Here is a 14,692-nt window from a genome sequence, read left to right on the forward strand (position 1 = left end):
AGAAATGGCACGATATTTAGTTAGTTTGTTAGAAAATGAGTAGTATGAAAACGTAATATTAAAATTTATTAGGTTGTATTAGAGTTTTTTAGAGACAGTTTTCTCTCACACTATGATCGATGCTTTAGTCAAAGGGAGAGAGCAAGATGCTCTGAGTATCGCCCTGGTGGGAGATGAGCTTTCAGAATTACAACTTTTCTTGAATTATTGATTGATTACGAGGACATTAACAATTTGACTCTAAACATAACGGATACTTTAAACTCTATTTAAAGTTCTAATTAAAATTAAAGTATAATAAATATTAATTATTTTTTAAATGAAAACTGTTATTTTCTAGGTTTATACTTGTATATTATAGATGCCACGAGCATGCATAAATCATTATTATTCCTGCAAAACTTTCACAGAATAAATTTTCTAAATACAAGCATTATTTTTCACAGAAGAAATTATTATTATTCTGGAGATTCTTCACTTCTTTAGGGCTGCAAAAGAAACTAATAATTGGAATTGTTTGTCTATTAAGTTCCCGGCGTTGCCCGGGGTTTCTCTATTTTGTGTGAAAAATTTCATTTACAAGTATCAAAATTGTGATTTAGGAGAAGGGAAATGTGGGGTGGAATTAGTAAATTTGTATTTTAAAAATCAATTGTTTAAAATTTCATTAATATCGAAGACATCCACATACATTCATTTATACATTACATTATATACGTGCAATCGTATTTTTATATTTTGCATTTTAATGGAATATGTCTAGCCAATTTAGAATCTACCATATTTGCGTCGATAGCATATAACGTACTCAAAACAAATTTATAAAATATCTTAATTCGAAATTCAACAACTAATTTAAATTTACGTTTTAACATTTGCAACAAAGGCGAATAGTAGCTGATTTAACATTTATATAAAAAAAATTACATTGACTTTACCAAATTTCTTTACTTAATTAATTTTAACAAACATTTGAAACGTACATGACAGCAGCACTATTGCACAAGCTTAATTACACAAAAAATGCAACATATAATTCGCCAATGAACCGTGCTCTTCATAAATTTCATAATATTTGACTAAACTCAAGCATCGATATTTTTTTGGATTCACTGTCCATATTTAAAAGGGGCATCGTGTCAATAATATAAATAGTTCAATGCGCATATATTTACACTATATAGACATACACACATACTTGTGTACACTACGACGTTATCCGGCAATTACTTCATATAGACATTACAAGGAAACTGTTGTGTTCCCACTAACAGTTCTAAAACTTGGCGTGGAAGAAGATTATAAATAATTGGTTCTTTGTGATGACTCAAGAATTTATTAATACATCGCGCATTACAATGACGACTCGATAGTCGACCTTACTAGAAACTGGCTAAATGGGATCTGGGAACAGTAAGTTTGTTTGGGAACATTCTCACTGGCCCTGGCGACTACTGACCACTAGCTGCCATCTTACGGTCTTCCAAGCAAGCTCTTTGCGCTGCCCTCTATGAGTGCATCTGTGGAGCTCTTAACTAATTCACTTCTCAACAGAAACATATGAAATCCTTCCTTGAAATATTTAATAACTGTTAATCATTTAATTATTGTAACTAATATATTGTTTGTTTCAAGAATATAAAATATTATTGAACTTACCATAAAAAAAATCCATTTCTATATTTTTCCGTTGAATTACAACGTGTGGTTTGCGGATAAATAATGTGTCCCAGTCAAAGGTAACATATCATCCGCAATTGAGTATTTAATATAGACCACACACGTTCCCCGACAGCTTCATTACAGGAAGCCACCAAGCCTAACTGGTTTATTATTCATCGCCATTCCTGAATTCATCCGTAAATTAAAATGATACGCCGGTAAAAAAACAACAATTTACATTCAAATGACTAATAATAATTTAACCGAGACCCATTTTTAAAATAGCTAGGAAAAATATCATGACACTTGCAAATTTGACTGAATTAAAATTTTTGTTTACCTTAAAATTGTACACAGTTAGAAGTAGGTACTTGACTATTAAGATCTGGTCAGTATATACGACTAAAACCATTTTAAATTTGGAAGGTGGAATTTGTGTTTTGCCACCCCGGGAACCATTTATTGGATAGCCAATACCCGGGTTCATCGGCTGAGGTGTGTTCACACAGAGGCTGGAAAATTGGACAGACGCATCTGCAACTAAAACCTCGACAAACCTACTATAAACCTCTGTATGTTTCGGGTTAACAAACCAGTGAGTTCCTAGTTTAACCTTTTCTTGCTGGTGCTGTCAACTGAGTGAACATAATCTCTAATTAATAAAATGTCTCTGTAAATATACTAAACACAGAGTTAAAATTTTAGGTATTCCTCCGCAATACATTTATGTATTGCATTAAGTAATAACAATATATACATATTTACCGAATGTAAAGCACCGGAGGACGGGGAATTTTTGAACAGCGTAAGGGAAGGGTTAATACGGGTTTGTGATTTGTGACGTGGCTAAACCGGAGGCAGGAAAGTTTCGAAAGATACAGAGTAGCCCCCTTGGGCACCACTGATAAGTAAAAAAACGTACCACAAACGCAAACAAACCACGTGGTATGGCCTAACAACAGATTTGCTAGCCACCTCCAAATTAAAAAAGTAAAACTTTATTTAAATTCAGATTTGATCAAAACTTCCTTGCTTAGCCGTCACCCACAGTAAGTATATATACGAAGGTATATATAATAAAAAAAATAAGCTGTTTTTTTGCATATTTACAGATGTCGCAAAATCTCATGCCGTGTGAGGGTTTACGGATTTGTGAGATTAACTGTCAACAATGGAAAAATGAAAAATATAAAAAAAGACACATGAATTCGCACACATGAAAAAAATATTTTATCATATTTTAGAAAGCGAGAGGTAAAGGTAGGCAGATTATTTTTTTTTATGAAATACTAATGTATTATGAGACAGGGTTTTTTATGCATACAACAAAGGATAACAAATTATTGTAAGCAATAATTATTTACCTGAAATACCTATACAAATTGAATAGTTCTTTGATTGCCGGTCCACTTTTCTACAAAAATATAATTAGCAATTATTTTTCCACGAAATAGTGTATTAAGTACATATTGAAATATTTGGCGGGTTTGTAATAAGCAGAAAGCAGCTAACTGGCAATCAGAAAGCTGCGGGTTCGATTCCCGTCGGTGGCATTTATTCTTTCTCGGGAGATTTTTTATCAATTTGTATGGGTATTTCAGGTGAATAATTTTATTGCTTATAATAATATGTTAAATTATTTTTAATTAAAATTATTTTTAATTAAAATTATTTTTAATAATCAGAAATGACACCGTAATAATTATTCCGAGTTTTAAAAACAAATTTTTAATTTCGAAGAAACATCAAAATCTCAAAAATTTACATAGAAAAATTAAGATTAAATATTTCGAAAAAGGTGTAGAAACTCGTGCGCAGTCGGGTAGTAAAGTCAATTGTGATACAAAAAAAAATTAAAAGTCAAAATAATAATTTTTATAAAACGATTGTAAACAACATCGCGGTTCCGGATATATTAGAAATTATTTATGTCCGTTGGGAATATGATGTTTTAAAACAATGGAAAAAAGATAATGGTACACGCCACTTTTATTGCTCATATTTTGTATTATAAAAAGAATACGCACGTATAATTATTATTCCTTCAATTGCATAGGTTTGTTAACGTTCGGGTTGTTTAAACTCAACAGAAAATCCCCAAATATTCCCCAGGGCCTCATGTGTGCTGTTAGGTAACCCGACCAACAGTTGATTCACAGGAAATTTGATCCTCCGAACAGTTAATCCCTTTGCCAATTGATTGCACGTATCCCCATGATCTCCCAAAACGATTATTTATATTGTTAATTTTGGAAATAAAACCGGGATTTCCAGATAAACTTTTAGTAAATTCGGTTTTTGAATCAACTTGCAAAATAATAAAATTATTATTATTTTTCGCTAAATATCAAAAGAATCATACATAATTTTGTAGATATTTAGCATTAAAAATTAATAAAAGTGTTCCAAACAGTTTTTCATGACATCTACAGACAAAGAGAGTTTTTCAAGTCGACGACTCATTTATCAGAAAACATGTTCATGCACCTTAAAGTAACAACATATCAATAACAACATATTCATGTTGTACAGGTATTTTAATAGGCAACCTATCAATTCATTCGTTAAGGGCCTGCAATCCCATTTTTAACCGGATTACGAATAATTTGAATAGATTTTTAATAAATTAGCAGTATTATATTTTAGTAAGTATTATCCGTGCAATAATGCCATGTCCCTGAAGGAGTGTTCAGACAGGATATGCAGCCGAATAACAAAATACGCATAATTGTATGTGGCTTAGAGAAAATTAGCAGGGAGTCCGAGGGATTAACTGTCAGGGGATCAACCTACAGAGGGATAAACTATCGGGGGATCAAGCGAATGGAATGGTGCAATTAATGTTTTAAAAAATGTATTAATGTTAATAAAATTAATTAAAGATAATTAAATTGAATTTATATAATTTTTTAACTTTTAAGAACACGGCAGTCATCAATAATTCAAATAACACCATTCTTCCCCTTGGTTCCAGACTGGCCAGTAAAATAAACGAAAATCTTATCTAGAAATATTTTTGTCAGTTTAAAACATGTGATTAATTTCAGCAAATTTAAAACAAAAATTAGCTAACTTCGGATTCACAGACACGCCCATAACACACGTCTTTCGATTTGTTTCTTCAGTGGTTACGTTGAAATTACTATTCATTTTCAACGTTTTTTTTAAACGATGTTTTAACCTTTTTTTAACGTGTGAAAAGGTTGAAATGATGTCAAAATTATTACACAAACAATAAAACGTAATTCAGAAATATTTTTTTAGAAGGTAAGCATATTTTTTCAGAGCGAAATAGAGTTGGTGGGATACTTTAAATTAATTTTGGTTAATTTTCTTTTTAGGTGTAGAATCACGCGGGGGTAACCAAAAGCTGTTTCATCTATTAAGATTTCCTCCGGTAATTTATTCCAAGATATTGTTAATATACATCATTGATTATTAATGTATCTCAAGCTAAGAAAAATACCTCATACGGTTCATAAGTGAAAAAGTTCCAATTGAGTAAACTTAATCCATAGGCGGGATAAGCATGCGCATATCTTAGTTTAAATGTGCGCACTCTACTTTCAACCTGCTCTTGGGTGCAAAACGACCCCTGCAAATGCTTTCATATCCGCGGAATATTTAACTGTCAGAATTAAACACGAGACAAATATGTTAAGAATATATTATAATTACGGTAAGTAATACGAGATACTTAGGTAAGTGTACCGTAAAGCTCCGTACGCATATCCCGTCTACTTACCTCATCAAATAAAAATAAAAATAAAACAGATAAACGGTTATCTATATGGGAATCTAACTAACAAATAAATATGTATGGGAAAGAAAACAAACACTGTTTTACTAAAAAAATTCATGGACCACACCGTTCTGTTACTTTTGGTTACAGATATGAAAACCATGATTAAAACTCATTTATCTGTCAATTTTTATTACAATTCATTCCTTTAAAAAAACCATAGTATATCATGCTGATGTAAGACTATCATTCAGTATTGAAAAGTTGCTTTAAATGGCTTCGGCCGTGTTTGGTGACCAGGTCTGAATATCCAGGTACTTCCTCTTTTCTTCTCCTTCCCCTACTCACTACCTTCAGAATTACAACATACTTCAATTGGGGATGCCATAGTCTCACCGGCTCCAGTCAATTGTGATCACTCTTGTGCGGTTTCACATATAAATATAATTTAATTCTTTCTTTGAACGATGTGAAAAGTGAGGTGATAGTTTTCTTGCAAACTCCATAAATTAAACGATTGTGTTTTTTGAATTTTAATTTCTCTGAAATTTTGCGATATTTTGATCAAAAATATTTGTGGTAAACTTTTTTTCAACTTGTTTCATGTTTAAAGTTAAAATATTGCAATTCCAAATTAAAAAAGTGTATTTTGAGTCCATAATCTAATAAGTAATTTTATCTTGTTTCTAAAATGATATTCATTTTAGAATATATAAAATCCCTTAGAAATTCGATGAGAAATTATTATAATTTGCACGACAGATAAGCTACCCTCTGCGACTGGGTAAGCAATGTATATGTCTTATGTAACTTTACATGGACTATTTTATGTCACTTTCAATTAGTAAGGTTTTTACATACAAGGTCGTTTGTAAAATGAATAAAATTTTCACCACGTATTTTATAAAGACCGAGAGTGTTTTACGGGCAATTACTTCATTACTGTTTTTAAGTGCGTGACTTTTAATTTTTTTAGTGAAATATAACAATAAAAAATAATTTACTAGGCATGACTTGACGTGTTAGATAAGGTATAATAAAATTTTTTTAACTTATTCGATAGGACGTACTAGGAAAACAAGCGTGTAATATCGGAAAGTCACGTACCCTTATTACTAAAAAAGTATGCCCGTAATTCTATTCGGTTTTCATCTATTTCTATATTCACAACATTTTTCTGGAGAAAAGATGAACACCATATCCATAATTTGATTTTATTGAGCGTTGAAGTTGATAAGCAAAATTAGAATTCTGTCAGACCTTGAACTACGTTTATACCTAAGGACTATCCAGACTATTTTTATATAATAAACTAGTAAATACTGCAATACTTCGCCATTGCTAATGTCTTTCTTGAGCGTCTCCAACTTCTTTCACTATTCACTACTATACACCATAATGTAATTGTTGAAAAACTACATAATGTAATTGTTGAAAAACTACATAATGTAATTGTAGAAAAACTACATAATGTAATTGTTGAAAAACTACATAATGTAATTTTTGAAAAACTACATAATGTAATTGTTGAAAAACTACATAATTTAATTGTTGAAAAACTACATAATGTAATTGTTGAAAAACTACATAATGTAATTGTTGAAAAACTACATAATGTAATTGTTGAAAAACTACATTACATTGACTTTAATTCGACTACGTTTCTCAATTCGGTGCTGATATAATGTTGCTTAGTTAAGTATGCCTTGGGCGTCTTCTTCCATTAAAACCAATCATTAAATACTCCTGGCACTAATAAAAACCAGCTTAGATATTTTCAACGATATCGAATGACTACTTTTCGAGTTTTGCAAGCACAAACATACGAAGGCTGAATTTATTTTTCTTTTTAAATGTTTGTTAAAAAAAATAACGTTACGTAATTGAGAGAAAATATAGTAATGATTTCTCCTTATTTTATACATAAAATGTACTACCATAATAAAAGTAGGTGTGTGTGTTTGGGGGATTGTGTGCAAAGTATTCACATTAAATTTTCAGTGTGTTTTTTAACTTGAATTTTAGAGTCTTGGTTGTTATTTATATTTAAGATACTTTCTGGTAATGGTAGTTAAATTGCCACGTTATTTTTTTACATTTTGGTGTTGGGAGTATTGACGATTGTTTGAGTAATCTATGGTTTTTAAATGGTGAATTTTTATTTAGAATCTTCTTTTTGTAAATTTTTAATGTTGTATGGTAAAGGTATTTAGTTTTCTGACTTTAAATTCACTAAACAGAAGTTCTGATAAATATGTACATGGTTAAAATAGATTTTTTTGTGATATATAAAGGGTTTTTGTGTGTATTTTATAACTTTCACTCCATCCTATAAAGCCATACTATATTAGTGGTTGGAAGAAAGCAAAATATGTAATTCTGAGTCAATCTTTATATTTAGTATTTATCTTAGTCATTTTAAGATGTATGTATGTATGGTCAGTGGTTGAGTGGGCATAGCGCTTGGGTCTCACCCGAGCGTCGCGTGTTCGATTCCTCGGCTGGCTTAGTCCTCCATCACAACACAAGCAACATTTTCGGCTTTCTGTGGTGGTAGTAGGAGATTTTCAAACATTGTTGGGTTATTCGTAACCTGGGAATGTTTGTCTTTTTTTTTAATAATTTAAAAAAAAAAAGTTAGTTTACTGACAATGCCTGAGTATTTTTCTGTGTGTGGACTATTTAAGAAATTGGTCTACTGTAATGCATACGTATATTATCGATGCAAAAATAAAGTTTTCAATGGTTAGGAAGGTTAACAATTCACAATAGACATCTGAACCCTCCCTCCCTTATAAATGGCTTGGATCTGGCAAAGAAAAGAACACAGCAAATGATAATTGAAACCAAATTAATTATATTTACACAAAAAACACCGAAAAAAGTTTATCTAGTGACCTAAATTCGATATCGTAAAATCTTCTATATCCGACGTGCTAAGCGAACCAAATACCGCCTTTTTACTACGTTTAATTTCATTATAAACATAGTAAATTGGGTAAAATTTAGTTTTATTGAATAATTTGTTATTAATTAGCTCACAGAAACAGCCTGCAATACCGTTTTAACCGGATATACTAATAATATTAATTGATTCTTCATAAATTAGCAATACTCATTTGTATCTGAGTGTGCTACCTGAAATAAATATAAATACTGCCAAATTTACCACATTTGTAGAAATATTTTATACGGAAACTTCACCTATTCATGTAATACTATAATATTTCAATAAAATATGTAATACGATTACGTTAATATTTCAATAAAATATCTAATACGAGTATTTAAATATTTCATTAAAATATGTAATACCAGTATGTAAATATTTAAATAAAATATGTAAAAAGAGTATGTAAATATTTAAATTAAATTTTGTAAACTAGTATGTAAATATTTAAATAAAATATGTAATACTAGTATGTAAATATTTCAATAAAATATGTAATACGAGTATGTAATTATATTAATAAAATATGTAATACGAGTATGTAAATATCTCAATAAAGTATGTGTAACAGTTTGTTTCCCTAATAACCTAAAATAAATAAATAAAAATGTAGATTCGCATCTCCCAGATAGAAAAGGGGTCATACATTGTTTATTCTTATTTAATTTAAAAAGTGAATAACCCTTTTTAAAAGCCATTTGCCTTCGTAAAAGAAAAAAGAAAAGATTGAATAAGACTGATAAGACTGATCGACCCTCGGGAGTATTTGTATCCTGTTGTTTGAATAGTGTTGTAAAATTCTGCTTCAATAATTAATGATGCAATAAAATAACGTTGATTCCATTACAATTTTTTGAGAGTTAAAACGAACAATATCTGAGTTATTTAAAAAAATGTTGAAAAGTAAAAGAAGAAGAATTTTTTTCAATATAATGTGAAGGTGTATAATTATTTTCAAAAATCTAGCTTTTACTAAAGGATAAAGTTCTATCCATTCACACTCGAAATCTACACTTGAGTAAGAACAACCGGATATTTACGATATAAGAAGGTTTGCAAAAGTACGATACGCTCGTATAATATATAAAACTGTGGACCCATATTTCACAATTCTTTCTAGGTCATCACTAACTGAAATATAGCCGAATGCCTCAATATCAGTTCCCAGCCCTTCAAGATCCACGTCTCTATTATTGAATGGTTAAGAGTAATGTGAAAAGATTGGTAGAATTGATAAAGCCTAACATTCTGGGAGGGTTAATACATTCTGTGTCTGGAAACGAGGCTACAGTATAACGTGGTGAAGATATATTTTTAAGAATGTTTTCACTGACTTAATATCTTCATACTTCCAAAAATGATTTAATTTAAATGTTTCAACGTTCAACAGTACGGAACATAAACATATGTTTATTTTTAATTTTAAAAAAGGGCTTCAACATAATTAAATTCTCCTAAAAATGCGAATCTGAATAAAAAACAAAATAAATACCGGGAAATACTTACAAATTGTTTTTTATTTACATTATGAAACTCCCCTAAAAATACGCGTGTATACATTATGAAAAAAAAAACAAAGAAGTACAAAGAAATATTACCATATTTTTCGTGCATATATCCGATTGTTATCATTAAGATTTACTCCCTACCTACCCCCATACCCGTCTTATCATCCTTGCCACCAGAAGACGGGAAGTACAAATACAGTACCTTTTCTCCCGATTAACCGACCACTAATTACTAGTTGCGTACAATTTGCCGTTGAGTTTTTTTTCTGGCAGAGAGAAGAAATCCTGAGGACACCAAAACCAAAAGTAGGACTTTCAATATTTTGGTGGCATTCTTTAAGAGTTCCATTCCGTTCCCCTTTCTTTATTTCGTACACAAGAAACTTGCGGTCGGAAATATTCCAAGAGTTATTGAAACACCAAGCTACATTTTAACATATTTTATTCCCTACACATTACTTATGTGAATAAAAAACGAAGAATTACTTAGAAGATGGAAAAATTCTTATTTACTTAAACATTTAGGTGATTTTTTTTACATTAGCTCCACGCATCGAGGCATCGATTAAAAAAGTTCTATCAGGGCTATGTCATCTTTGGAAATGCTGTGTGGAAGGTCTTGTTAAGGAAAGGGAGGCGACGAATTTCTGGGAACAAAACATATATGAGGTAGGTTGGTAAGAATCTGTGGGTAAAAAAGACAAATTTGGATTGAGTAGATCCGTAACTAATGAACCCAAATTTGCTTTGAATTAAACTGTCAACTTTTCAAAAATTGAACTTTTACTATAATATCCCGTGATCTTTCACAGGCCTGCGCTATTCTTTTAGTAATTAGATTCTATAAATGACATGATCAATCAGTTTTCTTTTTAATTTGAGATTTTTAAGAGTTATATTAAAAATATAAGATTACAACTCATAAGTATGTACTGATTAATAAAGTAACATCTAACAATGCTTTGAACGTATTCAGTTTTCTATGGAGAAGTCTTGAAAAGATTCCTGGATTCACTGAAAACATTGTAAACTTCTACAATAAGAATAATTCAAGTAGGTTATAAAGAAATTCTTGTTTGTTTTCGTTTTCAAGAAAGAATAAGTTCAGCGCGATTTTTTAAATTCATTTCAAATTGGATAAACCAATTAATAAAGCTCTTTCGTTAGAACCTGTTTGTACTTTTTGGAAGCGACTCAAGGTCTCGCATAAAAAAATGCAAAGAAGAAATTTAAATTTACTTGTAAATTAGAAAAATTGTGCAATTTTTTTATGTGAAACTAGTGCAGACTGTAAAAAATCACGAGACAATCATTGGAACGCTATTTCGTACTTTTATCTTGTCGAAATGTGTTCCACTGTGTAATTATGCAAGTAGCAGCTCGCGGGGGCAGGATTCTTTAGTTTCCGGCATTACGGCGTTAGGTGTCAAAGTGGACGAATTGGAAGTAAAAAAGTAGGAACATTTTTTTTCATTTCGGGTCTCAACTATGTGGATGGCCTGAATTCTCGATAAATTAGTTCCAATTTTTTAAATGTAAATTAAAATAATTTTCTGTTAAAAAATATGTTATTGGTAGGTACTTTGCCGCTTGTTGAAATCTCCGAACAAATACTTTCAATTTTGAAAATGAATCTAAAATTCAAAGCAAAAGTTCTAGAATTCATTGAATTTTGCATGGCATATTTATACAATGTCTGGTTTATTTCTAACGCGGATATTAAATAAATATAATTCCGTGAATAATAAAAACTTACTCAAAGTAAAAAAAAAGTATCAGAGAGACAGAATGTTAACCGAAATCATTATTTTTATTAATTTAATATTTTTTTCAAGAACGTTATAATTTTATCCTTACTCTTCAATTAAATTTAAGGTGTTAATGTCGCATCGGTTTGAAATGTACACAGTAACTTGAAATACATGGTGTTTTGAGATTCTATCTTGAACAAAGTATGGAGAGCTTGAATATGTCTAATTGTCTAAATAAATCGATGCACATATCTTATATATTATGTCGATTTGAATCTGAAACGTGTGTAATAAATTTAAATACCTAGTTAAATACATTCTATCTTGAACAAAGTATGGAGAGCTTGAATATGTCTAATTGTCTAAACAAATCGATGCACATATCATATATATTATGTCGATTTGAATCTGAAACGTACGTAATAAATTGAAATAACTAGTCAAATACATAATATCTTGAAAAAAGTATGATGAGCTTGCATATGTCTAATTGTCTAAAGAAATCGATGCACATATCTTATATATTATGTCGATTTGAATCTGAAACGTACGTAATAAATTGAAATAACTAGTCACATACATAATATCTTGAACAAAGTATGATGAGCTTGCATATGTCTAATTGTCTAAATAAATCGATGCACATATCTTATATATTATGTCGATTTGAATCTGAAACGTGTTTAATAAATTTAAATACCTAGTTAAATACATTATATCTTGAACAAAGTATGGAGAGCTTGAATATGACTAATTGTCTAAATAAATCGATGTGCATTTAAAATAATATTTTGGTTTGAATTTGGAACGTATCCAATAGATTGAATTACATATTCAAATACATTCTATATTGAACAAAGTACGGAGAGCTTGAATATATTTAATTGTCTAAATAAATCGATCTTCAAAATTTACCCTTGAGTACATTTGAGAGTGAATTTGGGAGGCGGGTTTGGGTACCGCCTTCTCTGGCACCATAAATTGGATAACTGACACTTTTGTCAAAGGTCATTCCGAGTAGTTTGCTACGTTTTATCGTGTGAGGTGTGTTCAGGATGCGCCTTTTCACCATCTCTGTCACGTGACAGGTTGGTTTGGGAAGATCCTTTTTACTTCTCTCACTGGTCTCTCGACCCATCGCCTTACGCCACAGTGGGGGGGATATATTCATATGTCCTTCACTCCTGGACGTAATGATCCCTAGATTCCTACCCAACCCTCATACTTTTTACCTTCCCTGAACTTTTTTCCCTTCCTTTCCTTAAAAAAGACCCTATTCACAGCATCCCAAAAAATATGAAATAAGCTCTGAGAAAAAAAAATTATCAGGGCTTCCTTTGTGGGGTTAGGCTATGTGGAGCCTTTGTGGTCGAAAGGATGGTGGTCTTACACCAGGGCGATACTGAGAGTATTTTCCACTCTGAAACGTGCTGCAACTGTACCGTATTTTATTTTATTTGAGGGGTTATATGCAGTCAGGAGGCCCAAAAAACGGGTTTTTTCAAGAATTTTTCCTGATAAGTGTTTTTAATTAATTAAAATAAAAATTCGTACACATATTATGGCAACTTTAAACAGTATTTAAAAAAAAATTATTTGTAAAAATAATAATTTCGAATGCTGCTATAGTTGTTCTCCAGAAGCTCTTCTCAAAAAAGGCATTTTGCGGTGACCATCATATCTCTGGACTGGATTATCTAAAATGAGAAAAACCAAACGGATTTCTTTATAATAATAAATATTTCTCTTATTGATCGACGGACAGAGCAAAATTATTTTTTTTGACAAAATGGCGGCTTCTCAAAAAAAAAATCAACTTTTTACCAAAATTTTGACCTTATATTGTTGATAAAAAAAAATGTTTATCGGTGAGAACAGGCCTTCGATTAATAACTCTAAAATATACTTAAAAAGCTTGTGTTAAAATTTAAGACTGATCGGTTTAGCTGTTTTTGAGAAATCTTTGTCACTGACTTTAAAAACACAGTTTGAGAAAAACGCGTTTAAAGTTTGAAAAGTACTTTACATAGAGTAAAATAAATATTTTTTCAACTTACATCGAGTCGTCTATTCCAGGGCCATATAATATACCCTTTGCCCCTTCGGCAGCTTCTAATAACTCGAGTTGGTGTTGTCTACGGACCATTCTTCCCTCTCGTGTACTATCATGTGCTCTGCGGTCGGAGACGGCCACGCGCTGTTTATCCTCTCTTTCGGCGTATGAATGCGCTTTGGGCCCAAGTAAAACCCCTATTGCATTCATGTAATATAATAATGATGTTGTACCTTCATTAAATATGCCAGCAGCATGTATGCAGCCGTTTCTACAGTTTTGGAACCGGCCTGAATTATTTTTGGAGAGATTTTCCATATCAGTTGATTGTAGCTCTCGTTGTTGTTTTGGGTGAAACCACCCACACACATTTCTAATAATTTATCATTGCTGAGATCTGTATAAATGAAAAGTATAGCCTCAGCAAAATCTTCTGGCAATGACGGATGATCATGCTGGGTAATTCATTGGCAGCTACTACCCGTTGCCAACTGCACCATGACTCTGGTCCGACCGGACACTTCTCGTGTTGAGGTTTTTGTCCGTTGAGCAATAATGATAATATGTGGCCCAGATAGCATTATACATTTTTTTGACGGGATCACAATTTCTCCTAATTGCTAAGCCACAATAAATTGTCAAATTGTCGATAATTTTACTACTAAATTTGCCTTTTCCCCCAAAAGTTTTTTTTTGTATTTTTTTCATTTTTACTATTAACTGTTTCCACATTTTTATTCCCACAATCTTGGTTTCACGTGCCCATTCTCTTCTGTACGTGTCCAATACATTCTTTCTTCATAACCTCTTGATCGCCGTCAGGTGCAACGTTTAAAACCCCCGAATACGTTTTGGAGTCACCGTCTCCGCTCTGACACGTCTTTACAAATATGCGTGTAACTTCGAAAATAATGGCCGGATTGACTTGAAATTTTCTGTGTGTGTAATTAAATAAATGTTCATTACGAAAATGAAATAAAAAAAAGTTTTTTTGAAAATTCTAACTGTATATTACCCCTTAAATCA

General features: G+C 31.3%; 1 protein-coding gene and 1 pseudogene across 1 annotated transcript in view; both read right to left on the reverse strand.

Moving 5' to 3' along the window:
* The window catches only part of Oct-TyrR (Octopamine-Tyramine receptor), a 768,006-nt gene that overhangs the window by 535,571 nt on the left and 217,743 nt on the right, over positions 1 to 14,692 (reverse strand). The gene's annotated exons all lie outside the window — the stretch shown is intronic.
* On the reverse strand, positions 13,667 to 14,457 carry LOC149419661 (uncharacterized; annotated as a pseudogene).

Source organism: Hesperophylax consimilis, chromosome 11 (assembly GCF_061612785.1).
Source record: "Hesperophylax consimilis isolate HC1 chromosome 11, BYU_Hcon_1.0, whole genome shotgun sequence".
NCBI lineage: Eukaryota > Metazoa > Arthropoda > Insecta > Trichoptera > Limnephilidae > Hesperophylax > Hesperophylax consimilis.